Source organism: Capsicum annuum, chromosome 9 (genome assembly GCF_002878395.1).
Source record: "Capsicum annuum cultivar UCD-10X-F1 chromosome 9, UCD10Xv1.1, whole genome shotgun sequence".
Taxonomy (NCBI): Eukaryota; Viridiplantae; Streptophyta; class Magnoliopsida; order Solanales; family Solanaceae; genus Capsicum; species Capsicum annuum.
Window position 1 is genome coordinate 176,142,297 of NC_061119.1, and position 14,849 is coordinate 176,157,145.

A 14,849-nucleotide genomic window follows, 5' to 3' on the forward strand; every position below is an offset into this window, starting at 1 on the left:
CAAGTACCTCAAAATATGTAAACCAATGTCAAAATGAGGAATACAAGGTTTAGACATAAACTGACTAAGATGTTGCACACTCTTGGTGATATCAGGTTGTGTATGCTGAAGAAAATTTAATTTTTTGACCAGCTTTCAAAATAAAAAGAGATTAGGAAGGAGGTATCCAGATTCAGCAGATAGTTTAAAATGAATATCCAAAGAAGATACCACAGGGCAAGCATCAACATAATTAAATTTAGAAAGAAGATCCAAAAACAAATTTTGTTGATTGACCAGTAACCCTTGAGGTTGTTTAATGATCTGAAGTCCCAAAAAGTAGTGAGCAATTCCCAAATCCTTAATCTTGAATTGGCCATCGAAAAAATGTTTAAGAGCAGAAATTTCAGAAAGGTCATCACCAGTTACAAGAATGTCATCAACATATACAACTACAATAGTAAGGGAAGAACCAGAAAGCTTTGTAAATAAGGAGAAATCATTCTTACTGGTAACATAACCTTTGTAAGCAGCGAACAACTTTGCATACCATTGCCTATTGCCTAGAGGCTTGACAAAAACTATATAATGATTTATTAAGCTTTCAAACTAGAGGTGATATAGTAGGATCAGAAGACTGAACATATAACCCAAGAGGAATCTTTATATAACCTTCCTCATCAAGATCACTATGTAAGAAGGCGTTGTTGACATCCAATTGAAATATATCCCAATTCCTTTTAACATCTACACTAAGAAGGCACTTAATGGTAGTAAGCTTGGCAACCTTAGAAAAAGTTTCATCAAAGTCAATCCCCTCTTGTTGAGTGTCACCTCGAATGACTAACCTAGCCTTATATCTCTTAATACTCCTATCTACCCGATGTTTAATTTTATAGACCCATTTAGAGAGAATAGCCTTCTTCCCAGGAGGTAAGGGCACAATATCCCATATGTAATTCGCCTTAAGTACCTGGAACTCTTTTAACATAGCCTTTTGCCAAACCAAATTAGAAACAACCTGTGATAAAACAGAGGTTCCAGCAAGCGATTCTCGAGATTGGAATAAGAAACCTTGGGATAGAAACGTATGTGAAAATTTAATCCTTTAAGTGAGAAAGAGGGGCAAAAGATCTGGAAAATCTTCTGACAAGAATCAGAGTAGAAGTAGAGTTTGTACAAGTAGAAGAAAAGGTAGAAGAAGTAGGAGTAGGAAAATCAACCTCATTAGGAAAAGAAATAGGAAATAAAACAGGTGTAGAAAGAGTAAAATAAGGGAAAATGCTCTCATAAAATAATACATCCCTAGAAAAAATACAGTATGCTTAGCCAAATCTAATAACTTGATGCCTTTTTATTCATGCTATAACCAAGAAACACACATGAAATGGATCTAGACTGAAATTTGTCCCTATATGGCTTAGGAACAACACCAAAATAGAGAAAACCAAAAAATTTGAGGTGAGTATAAGAAGGTTCAGAATTATACAAAAGTTGATAAGGTTTTTGTGATGTAATAAGGGAGAAGGAAATTTGTTTATCAAATAAGTGGCCGCGAAGACACATTCCCCCTAATATTTAAGTGGAAGTTTAGATTGAAAGATAAAAGATCTTGAGGGTTCCCGTAAATGCTTGTGTTTTTTTTCCACAAAGCCATTTTATTTTGGTATGTGAAGGGTAGAAGTTTGGTGTATAATACCCTGGGAAGAAAAGAAAGATATGGCATTGTTACTAGTCCCCAACTGAAATGCATTATCAGATATAAAGACTTGAACTGTAGTATGAAATTGGGTTTGGACAAGAAAAATAAAGGACTTAATAAGGGAAAAAGCATTAGATTTGGCAAAAAGTAAATGTGTCTAGGTTTCCCTAGAATAATCATCTGCCATGGTTAATAAATACTTGTATCCATTCTATGTTGGGGTGTGATAAGGTCCCCATAAATCGACATGAATTAATTGAAATGAATAAATAGACTTAATGGAACTCTCAGGAAAAGCAAGTTGTTGTTGTATAGCCATGGGACAGATTTCACAAACAAAAGACTGTTTCTTGGATAATTTGTCTTTTAAAGTAATTGATCTCATTTTACTAAAAGGCATATGGCCAAGTCGTAGATACCAACACATATTAGATTCAATTATGAAAGAATTAGAAGAAAAAAATACATGAAGCAGACTGTACAGAAGAAGGAACACATTTATTCAATCCAATGGTATTAACAATATTGACAGAACGTGAATCAAAAGAAAAAGAAATAGTGTTCCCAGCTCACCAGAAAAAGTAGCAGGTATGGATGATTATGAGGGTGGATCTGGCTAAAAAAATGTAAAGGCCATTAAATACTCTACTAAGAGCCAGTGTTCTCTTCAGAGAAAGGCCCTGTAGAATACAATGATTAAGAGAGAAATAAGTACCACAATCAAGTTGTAACAATAATGTGTACAGAGAAATGAGGTTATATTGAAAAGAAGGAACATATAAGATATCTAAAAGAGTAATGTCTTTTGTCAAAGAGAGAGATCCTGTACAAGTCACTTTAGTTTTATAGCCATTAGGTAATGTTACTATATATGGAACTGAAAGATGTTTAATATGGAAAATAAGATATTTATCAGGAGTCATATGGTTTGTTGCACCCGTATCTATTATCCAAGGATTATCAACCCATCTGGAGAACTGAAAAGCAAAGACATAACAAGTTCTAAAATTAGTACAGTCAACCAAATTGCAAAATGTGGAGAGCCAGAGTCAAAATTTGCAGAACCAGAGGTGGAAGTGTCTTATGAAGGAACTTTAGTTTATTGGAAAAGAGATAGCAGGCGTTCATATTGTTCCTTAGTGAAACCATGACTCTGAATTTTAGACTGTGGAGATTTGCATTCATTAAAAAAACCTTCTACCTGACCCAAACCTGGAGGTTCTGAAACTTGGGCATAAGTAGTAGACCTTTTAAAGTTATTGGGCTGCTGATTGGACTGAGGAGGACTAGGATTATTGGACTGACCATGTAGCCTACGACACTTGTCTATTAGATGAACAGGCTTCTTACAGTACTTGCAGAACATGTTCGACCTTCTAGGATCAAAATTAACCTTTTGAAAGTATGTGTTTTGTGTCTCGGGTGAAAAAGATCCATTAAAAGGTCTTTGTATCCTAGTGGAGAATGATACCGAAATAGAAGTGAAAGAGGGAACATAAAACTAGGCCTCGACTTGGCTCTCATCATTGATTAACATAGCATAAGCAGTATCAACATTTGGAAGAGGCTTTAATAACAGGATATTTCTTCTAACAACTGAATAATTGGAATTTAAACCCATCAAAAACTGATGTAGTTTTTGATCCTCCTCTAATTTCTGGAAACCCTTAAGACAACCACAACACAATTAGGAAAGATGGTAGAGTATGCTAACTCATCCCACAATTTCTTAATCCTAGATAAATATGAAGCAAATGCTTAAGGAACCTTGCGATATAGAAGAGAGTTCTTTATGAATTTGATGAACTTTTGTACCATTAGCCTGACCATATCTCTTTTCTATGTCTGTCCATAATTTTTCAGCAAATTCGGCATACATTACCTTTCTATAATCTCTAATTCCAAACTATTCAATATCTATGCAGTGACCATGTCATTACACCGATATTGGGCTTCAAAATAAGGAGAATTTATATTCGGTTTAGCTGTCTTACCATTAATCAACTCTAATTTATTTTTACAGGATAGACCAATAAATATCCCCTATGCAACCTACCATACCCATTCCCATTGAATCGAGTAGTGACAATAATAGTTCTCAAATTATTAGAAGGATGTAGGTATAAAGAGAGATGGATCGACGGAAAATGAAACAAAACCCACCTCAGAAGTAGTAGAATTGGATGTAACAGGCGGAGATATAATTCTAGAATGCAATTAGGGTTCACAACATATCAACACCAACATAGGTTCACAATATCAATACCAACGCAGGTTCACAACATAGCAACACCAATACAAAACTTGTAACATTATAAACATCGACTGAAAGAAAGAGACAATACCGTGCTTCTTCCATGTAACACCCCAAAATCTAATTCCCGGGATGCCACATGGTGATCTGAACTACAAGTAGTCCTGAGCTAACCCTGGTTGCTTTCTACTAACTCTGAATTACAACATAGGGAAATATAAATATAAGATACTAATAAATGCGGAGAACTATATGAAAAGTCTGAGTATATCTGAAAATGGTGATCAAATCAATCTGATAAAACAAATACTGAAAGATCTAAATACGACATCTGAAATCTAAGACTGAATCTAGTAGTCTGACAAGCCTCTAATGACTAAAACTAGAGAGTCGCTGGGACAAGCCCCCAGCTAACTCATAATGTCTAAAAAGAATACTAAAATGATCTACTAAAGAAACTGGAAATCTGAAAACTAATTTCCCAAACTATGAGGACTCACCAACTGTAGGGATGTAGATGAGGTACTCGAAAATCACTGTCACTGCTGAGACTGAGCACCTGAACCTACATTATGAGATAGTGTAGCACATAGAAGTATATGTGGATCAGTAATTTGAGGATGTACTTAGTATATGGGGGTGCATGCGATAAGTAAACAATATCGTCATAATTTATAAATCATGCATGCTTAATATAAATAACTCAAGTAAAATCTGAAATCTAAAGATATAAATCATGATTAGTAAAACATATAATCTGAATCTTTTGAGCCATTACACTTGGTTCTAAAATTTGTATTCTCTTCTTGTTCTCAAATCATGTAAGCTAGATGAAATCTAAAACTCATTCTGCATAGTAAATACTTTATCTCCAGACTTTAAATAATGAAATTGTTTCTAGAGTGGGGGGACATTTTGGGAGGTTCTTCTAACCAACATGTACACTATGTGAGCATCCATGGTGTCCCACGACTAGCCCCCGTAAGTTTAGGGATGTTCTACCCTTGTCATCGGAATAGAACAATCTCGTCTCTGTGATCACAATCTCAATCATCCACGTATAGTGGGAATAAATCTCAATTCTATGGTGGAACGTAGTTATGGGGTATGACACCGTAGTAACATGCCTAACTCGGTGCTAAATACTCCTCCCAATCTCGGGCTCAAAATCTCAAGAAAATCCACTTTGAAAGTAATCTCATGGTTTATAATGAAACCAACTGTAAAATCTGTAATCTCAATTTGTAAAGTTGATTTTAAACCTATTTTGACCAAAAGGTCAAATCTTTCTCAATAATCTGAAAACATTCTAATTATGGGGTGCATGCAGTACAAAAATTCTCAAAATCACAATCATAAATAGGGCTTAGTGACCCATGTATCAATCTCCTAATAAAACATCTCAAATTTCATGCTAGATAATATAAGTGTTCATCAAATCTGAAAATTTCAGCAATAAGCATAATAATAAGAACATACCCGTGTAATTCACTTCTAAAACATTGAAAATCTCAAAATCTCTTGAATAGCAACATAGGGTATAAACCCAAACTTCAAATTCATAGGAACACATAAAATTAAATAACTTTCATAATAAAATCAAGTTTTGGACACAAGAACGAAAGATTTGTTCTTGTTCAAACCCCACATACCTTAGATATGAACTAGATGCACACACTTGCTTTTGAGACTCTAATTGCGTTCTTGGATGAAGATTCTTGAAACTCTTGGTCTAGGAAGCTTCAATGTTGAATAAATTTGGGAAAGTAATGGTGGAATCTTGAAGATGCTTGATATTGAAGGTTGGAGCCTAGGGTTTTTAATTTGAGAGAGTTTGATGAATAATGAGCATATGTTGCTCACAAATATGTTAAATCTTCTTTTTTATGATTTGGTGGTGTGGGCAAAAGACTACACTGCCCTTGGATTTAAAATTTATACCAAGCATGCCGCTTAAGGCTTTACTGTGACGCGGTGAAGGGTCCATCGCTATACCCACCGCGATGCAGGGTAATCACGATGAGCTACTTGTTTGTGACAATTCTGGATTTGGGATTCACCGCGACACAGTGCAATCGCAGTGACCGACTGGAAATTGCTAAACGTTGATTTGACCTCCATCGCGATGCGGTGGTATTCCCATCGCTATTCTCACCGCGGTGCGATCCAATCGCGATGAGCTACTAGAATTTGATGAATGCCGATTTGTTACTCACCGCAATGTGGTGGCTTGTCCACTGGGAATACTGATTACTAAAAATGCTCTAACTTCTTAGCCGAATATCAATTTTGGGCAAATCTTATACCGATGGAAAGCTTATTCAATTTCATGCATCATGAAATGTTGAAATCTAAAGAATTCCACATGCAATAAACATCATTCATTTTAGAAGCTAATACTTAATATTTCTAGAGATGAAATTAGCTAGGGAAACTCCAGGGTATTACAATATCTCCTCCTTGGAAACATTTGTCCTCGAACGTTGCTAGTTAAGCTGGAATCTTTTCTAAAGAATCTGAGGCTATAAACTATTATGCCCAACTGAGATAAACTGAGAAACTGAATCTAAATCATTCTGAGCTTTTTTTTTTAGAAATCTGGGAGTGCATGAACTTACATGAGGATAATTATATAGTTGAATATGTATATGATTAGAAAGGAACTGAATAAAGGAAGAGTAGTACCTTTGGCTAGATCTGAATTTGCGGAGAAAAGGTGAGGGTACTAGGCTCGCATATCTGCATCGGCTTCCCAAGTAGCACCCTCAACTAACTAGTTCCGCCAAAGAACTTTGACCAAGGGAACTTCTTTGTTCCTTAGTCTACAGATCTGATGGTCTAAAATCTCAACTGGAATTCTTCATAAGACAGGCTGTGCTAAATATCAGGGTTTTCTAAATGAACTGAGTCACCAACGCACTTCTTAACCATAGAGACATGGAATATAGGATGAACTGCTGACAAGTCTTCAGGAAACTCAATCTCATAAGCTACTTTTCCAATACGGCTTAGAACTCTATAAGGGCCAACATACCGGGGATTAAGCTTCCCCTTTTTGCCAAATCTTTTCACCCCTTTCATGGGTGAAATCTTCAGATACACTAAATCACCAACTTCAAACTCAAAATCTCTTCTCCTCACATCTGCATATGATTTCTGACGGCTCTGGGTGATTTTCAACCTTTCTCTAATCAACTTAACTTCTCCATAACTTCAAAAACTGCATCAGGCCCAAGCAAAGTGGCCTCACCCACCTCAAACCAACCTTTAAGTGATCTATAGCTCCTCTCATAAAGAGCCTCAAATGGGGCCATCTGAATACTAGCGTGATAACTGTTGTTGTAGGCAAACTCAATCAACGGCAAGTGCTCATCCCAACTACCTTTGAAGTCAAGAGAACATGTTCTTAACATACTTCTAGAGTTTGGATGGTCCTCTCCACTTGACCATCTGTCTGCGGATGAAAAGCAAAACTAAGATGAACCTGGTACCAAGACCCTTCTGAAAAGTTTTCCAGAACTGGGAAGTAAAATGAGTACCCCTATCTGAGATGATAGACAAAGGAACTCCATGCAATCTGACTAACTCTTGGATATACAACTTAGCATAATCCTCAATTGTATAGAATGTATGCACTAGAAAGAAATGTGCTGACTTAGTCAATCTGTCTATAATAACCCAAACCGAATCATGATGACGACGCGATTGGGGTAACCCAGTCACAAAATCCATGTTCACCTCTTCCCACTTCCAAGTAGGAATATTAAACTCTTGCAACGTACCACCAGGTCTTTGGTGTTCTACCTTAAACTGTTGATAAGTTGCACACTTTGCTACAAACTCAGCTATATCTCTCTTCATACCACTCCACCAATAGATCTCCCGCAAATCACGGTATATCTTGGTAGCACCAAGATAAATAGAATATCGCGCACCATACGCCCCATCTATAATTCTCTACCTCAAATCCTCAACACAGGGAACACACAGTCTACTCTGGTATCTCAACACACTATCTCCCCCTTGGGAGAAAACCTCGATTTTTTGGTCTTTAACTGACTCCTTCAGTTTGACCAAACTAGGATCCATGTCTTTCTTCTTCTTCACTTTCGAAACTAAGGAGGATTCAGAACTACTCTGAACCCATAAATTCCTTTCAACTGAGTCCACCAACCTAACACCTAATCTAGCCAAGCGATGAACTTCTTGAGCTAACTCTTTCTTATCTTTTTCCACATGAGCAACACTGCCCATAGACAATCAACTAAGGGTATCTTCCACTACATTGTCCTTGCCCGGGTGATACAACACATTCATATCATAATCTTTCAGTAACTCTAACCACCTTCTTTGATGAAGATTTAACTCCCTCTGAGTAAATACATACTACAAGCTTTTGAGGTTTGTGAATACATCAACATGAACACCATATATATAGTGTCTCCGGATTTTCAAAGCAAACACCACAACAGCTAATTCCAGATCACGGGTTGGGTAATTCTTTTCATGAGGCTTCAATTGTCTAGAGGCATAGGTTATGACCTTACCTCTCTACATCAACACACAACCCAAACCAACTCTAGAAGCATCACAATAAACAACAAAACCATCTGTACCATCGGGTAATGCTAACACTGGCACTGAAGTGAGTCGAGTCTTCAACTCTTGAAAACTCTTCTTGCTGGAATCTGACCATAGAAACTTAACTTTTTTTTGGGTCAATCTAGACATAGGGGACACAATAGATGAGAAACCTTTCATAAAACGGCAGTAATAGCCAGCTAGACCCAAGAAACCTCTAATGTCTGATGGAGAGATAAGTCTAGCCAGTTTTTTACAGCTTCTGTCTTTTAGGGATCAACTCTAATGCCTTTGGTAGAAACAATATGATCGAGAAAGGCTACTGATCTTAGACAAAACTTACACTTGCTGAATTTGGCAAATAATTTATGATCTCTAAGAGTTTACAAAACAATTATAAGGTGATCTAAATGGTCATCCTCACTACGGGAGTACACAAGAATATTATCTATGAATACTATGACAAACATGTCTAGATGCAGTTTGAACACTCGATTCATGAGGTCTATGAAAGTTGTTGGGGCATTGGTTAGCCCGAAAGACATGACTAAAAACTCAAAATGACCATAACGGGTTTTGAAGGCTGTCTTTGGAATATCATACTCCCTTACTTTAAGCTGATGATAGTCAGATCTAAGGTCTATCTTTGAGAAATAACTTGCACTTTGTAATTGATCAAATAAGTCATTAATTCTAAGAAGAGGGTATTTGTTCTTGACTATGACCTTATTTAGCTGACGAGAGTCAATGCACATTCGTAAAGAACCATCTTTCTTTCGCACGAATAGGACGGGAGCGCCCCATGGAGAAATATTGGGCCTTATGAAACCTTTATCTAAGAGATCTTTGAGTTGCTCTTTCAACTCCTTAAGCTCTGTGAGAGACATAAGATATGGAGGGATAGAAATAGGCTGTGTATCGGAAAGAAGGTCAATCCTAAATTCTATCTCTCTATTGGGAGGTACCCCTGGGAGATCTACTGGAAAAATGTCGAGAAACTCATTAACTACTCTAACTGACTGAATTGGCGAAGTCTCAGACTTAGTGTCTTTAACTCAAACCAAATGGTAAATATAACCTTTGGAAATCAATTGTTTGGCTTTAAGATAAGATATAAAATGACTCTTGGGAGATAATAAATTACCTGACCACTCAAAAATTGGCTCATCCAGGAATTGAAACTTAACCACATGGGTGCAACAATCTATGGTTGTATAACTGAAATAGAGCCAATCCATACCAAGAATAAGATCAAAATCAATCATGTCTAACTCTATCAAGTCTGCTAACATGACTCTATGAAGAACAATAATAGGACACTTTTTGTAAACTCGCTTAGCAATGACTGACTAACCTACTAGAGTATAAACCAAGAAAGGCTCAGGGATCTTTTAAGAACTTATCTCAAAATTCACAACAACTAATGGGGTCACATAAGAGAAACTTGACCCATGGTCTAACAACACATATACATCAAAATAAAAGATACGAAGCATATCCGTAACAACATCAGGTGAATCTTCCTGATCCTGATGGGTTGGTAAAACATAAAATCAATTCTGGTGATGACCGCCAACAGTACTGGATGATGCACCTTGAGGAGGAGCTGGGAGACCTAAAAGACCTGGTGCACTATAATCCTGAGTCTGGGGACGAACCTCTCTATTCCTCTGCCTAGTATGCGGGCAATCACTAATACCGTGACCCTCTTAGCCACAACAATAACAACCTTTCTGACCCCATAAATACTTACCTCCATGATCCCTACCACGCTTAGTACATGGGGGAAGATTAGGCTTCCTACTCACACTATTCTGAGATCTAAACATAGAAGACTTACCCCACTGCTTCTTTCTATTTTTGGGTGCAGGAGCACTGGCTGAAGAAGGTGCGGGCATAGATGACTGATTCTGAAACTGCAAACAATTTCCCCCTCCGGACCTATTCTGACCATAATCGAACTACCTTGTTCTAGCCCTCTTATTAACTTTTTCTCTTTTATTTGCCTTCTTTGCCTCAATTTGCTGAGCATGCATCATCAATTTAGACAGATCCATGTCTCTTTGAGCATAGCAATCCTACACTCCTTAACCACCAACCTAGACACACCAGTTACAAACTTACTCATGCTTGACCTTAGGTCAGCCATCTGATCATGGGCATACTTAGACAACTGGTTGAACTTAAGGCAATACTCATTCACTGTCATAGAGCCCTGCCTCAGGTTCATAAACTCTTTTACTTTAGCTTCTCTCATCTCAAGTGGGAAGAACTTGTCCAAGAATACATCTTGATATACCTGCCAATTCATGGGAGTTGCATCCTCTCCTCTATTGTTCCTCCACATTACTACCCAATCATAAGCAACATCCTTCAGCGTATAAGAAGCCAACTCTACACTTTCTTCTTTAGAAATATGCATAATCTGGGTGATATTCTTCACCTCATCAAGAAAGATTTTTGGGTCCTCACCTGCCTTTGACCCAAAGAATTCTGGCGGATTCATTCTCATGAAGTCTCTGATTCTGGCTGCGGCTAAGTCCCCATCTTGCTAAGGTGAGGCTGCAGCCTAACGGTTACCTTGAACAGTAGCTTTCACAGCTTAGGGTAGCGCCTGAAAAGCTGCCCAAAATTTTTCATGTGACACATTACCATTCAAAGGATCTGCGGGCTGAGGTGGCTGGTTATTATTTCTATGGGAATTAGCTCTGCGAGGAGACATATTTTGTCATCAAAGAGCATGAATTATTAGCAGATAAAGATAGCTGTGAGCATGATAGATTATGAAAGAAAGAGATAATTTTTCTAAAATACTTCATAGATGTGGCGCGCTTCATACCGATGATCAAGACTATGCAACGTGGCTTGTCTAACCCCTAGGACTCTCTAAATCTTAGACTCTGATACCAAGTTTGTAACGCCCCAAAATTTGATTCCCAGGATGCCACACGATGCTCTGAGCTATAAGTAGTCCTAAGCTAACCCTAGCTGCTTTCTACTAACTCTGAATCTCAACATAGGGAAATATAAATATAAGATACTAACAAATGCGGAGAACTATATGAAAAGACTGAGTATATCTAAAAATGTTGATTATATCAATCTGATAAAACAAATACTGAAAGATATAAATACGACATCTGAAATCTAGATTGAATCTAATAGTCCAACAAGCCTCTAATGACTAAAAAGAAACTGGAAATCTGAAAACTAAGTCCCCGAACTATGAGGAATCACCAACTGCAGGGATATAGATGAGGTACGATGAAATCACTATCGCTCCTGAGACTGAGCACCTGAACCTACATTATGAGACAATGTAGCACATAGACGTATATGTGGATCAGTACTTTGAGGATGCACTTAGTATATGGGGGTGCATGTAATAAGTAAAAAATATCTTCATAATTTATAAATCATGCATGCTAAATGTAAATGACTCACATAGCTCGAGTAAAATCTGAAATCTAAAGATATAAATCATGATTAGTAAAACATATAATCTGAATCTTGTGAGCCATTACACTTAGTTCTAAAATTTGTATTCTCTTTTTGTTCTCAAATTATGTAAGCTAGATGAAATTTGAAACTCATTCTGTATAATAAATACTTTATCTCCAGACTTTAAATAATTAAACTGTTTCAAGAGTGGGGGGACATTTTGGGCGGTTCTTCTAACCGACATGTACACCATGTGAGCATCCATGGGGTCCCGTGACTAGCCCCCATAAAGTTAGAGCTTTCTACCATTTTCATCGGAATAGAACAATCTCATCTCTGTGATCACAATCTCAATCATCCACGTATAGTGGGAATAAATCTCAATTCTACAGTGGAACATAGTTCTGGGGTATAAAATCATAGTAACATGCCCAACTCGATGCTAAATACTACTCCCAATCTCATGCTCAAAATCTCAAGAAAATCCACTTTGAAATTAATCTCATGGTTTATAATGAAACCAACTGTAAAATCTGTAATCTCAATTTGTAAAGTGGATTTTAAATCTATTCTGACCAAAAGGCAAATCTTTCTCAATAATTTGAAAACATTCTAATTATGGAGTGAATGTAGCACAAAAATTCTCAAAATCACAATCTTATATAGAGCTTAATGACCTATGTATCAGTCTTCTAATAAAACATCTCAAATTTCATGCTTGATAATATAAGTGTTCACAATTCATCATAAAATCTAAAAATTTTAGCAATAAGCATAATATAAGAACATACCCGTGTAATTCACTTCTAAAACATTGAAAATTTCAAAATCTCATGAATAGTAACATGGGGTATAAACCCAAACTTCAAATTCATAGGAACACATATAAAATCAAATAACTTTTATAATAAAATCAAGTTTTGGACACAAGAACGAAAGATTTGTTTTTGTTCAAACCCCATATACCTTAGATGATGAACTAGATGTACACGCTTGCTTTTGAGACTCTAATTGCATTCTTGGATGAAAATTCTTGAAACTCTTGTCTAGGAAGCTTGAATGTTGAATAAATTTGGGAAAGTAATGGTGGAATCTTGAAGATGCTTGATATTGAAGGTTGGAGCCTAGGGTTTTTAATTTGAGACAGTTTGATTAATAATGAGCATATGTTGCTCACAAATATGTTAAATCTTCTGTTTTCATGGTTTGGGGGTGTGGCCAAAACACTACACAACCCTTGGATTTTAAAATTCGTACCAGGCATACCGTTTAAGGCTTCACCGCGACACGGTGAAGGGTCCATCGCGATACCCACCGTGATGCGGGGTAATCGCGATAAGCTACTGGTTTGTGACAATTGTGGATTTGGGGTTCACCACGATTCGGTGCAATCACGGTGACCCACTAAAAATTGCCAAATGCCGATTTGGCCTCTATCGCGATTTGGTGGTATTCCCATTGCTATTCTCACCGTGACGCAGCCCAATCGTGGTGAGCTACTGAAATTTGATGAATGCCGATTTGGTACTCACCGCGATGCGGTGGCCTGTCCACTGGGAATACTAATTACTAAAAACGCTCTAACTTCTTCACCGAGTGTCGGTTTTAGGCGAATCCTATATCGATAGAAATCTTATTCAATTTCCTACGTCATGGAAAGTTGAAATCTAAATAATTCCACACATAATAAACATCATTCATTTTAGAAGCTAATACTTGATATTTCTAGAGACGAAATTAGCTAGGGAAAATTCGGGATATTACATTCCAAAACTTGAAGAAGTAAGAGTCTTCTATAACTGTAGAAGCAGAACTTGAAGAAAATACAAAACTTTACCGGAGAATATCACCGCACGTCGGTAAAAAAAACTCACCAAAAAGAAGATAAATCAGTAAAGCCACTTGTCGAGGGTAACATCGATCGAAAGTTGACGCTATGAGCTACTCATATCTGTCTCTGATACCATGTTACGTTCAAATTTCAAGCAGAATCATTTCTCAAATTAAGAAACAGTAGCTGTCATTGAAGAGAAAAAAGGAGAGAGTAATCTCTTATTTTGGAACTAAACCCACTTTACACAATGGCCTTTCTTATTTGGAATCTTCCAGATTCACTCTTTTTATTCATTTACAAAAATAGACTGCATTCAAAAGACATGAACTCTATCTTTATTGGGTTGCATATTGGGCTGGGTCAGCAGGTCCAACACTCTTTTTCTAAATAAATGAGGGTAATATTCATAAATAGCATACTTAAGATCATAATTATAAGATTCATAGCAACACTTTTATAATTACTTAAACTAGCAACTTGTATTTTGTATTTGAACAAACTGTTGCTATAAAAATACATAGACAAATTATTTTACTGCCCATATTTAACTCAAATCAGTTGAGTTAAATATGGTATAATTAGCCATGAATTAAATGTGGAGATTCCTTTTCCATTAAAACCTTTTAATTAACATGATTTTCATTATTTTTTACCAACTGAAATCAAAATTTAAATTTCAGTTTCATATTATCGTTTTCATCCCCCAAAAAAAATCAAAATCAAATTCAACTGAAACTTCTTCTGTTCAATAGCTTCAAAAATTCAAATGAAATCATTACTTTTGTTGAAGGTATCTACTTTTCTTTTTAGTTCGTTTAAAAAAGAATGACAATTTTTCTTTTTTGACAATACTTTAATTTCAACTTATCACATGACATGTTTAGAACCACAAGATTAAATGACATTTTGGTACATTTGACACAACTTTAATTTAAGGCTATAAGATTTAAAAGTATTCTTTATTTTCTTAAACTTTGTGCCAAATTAAAATAGATCATTCTTTTTTAAATGGAGGGAGTAGTAAAAGTGACAGGTTGAAACCATTTGTTGGATTGTCT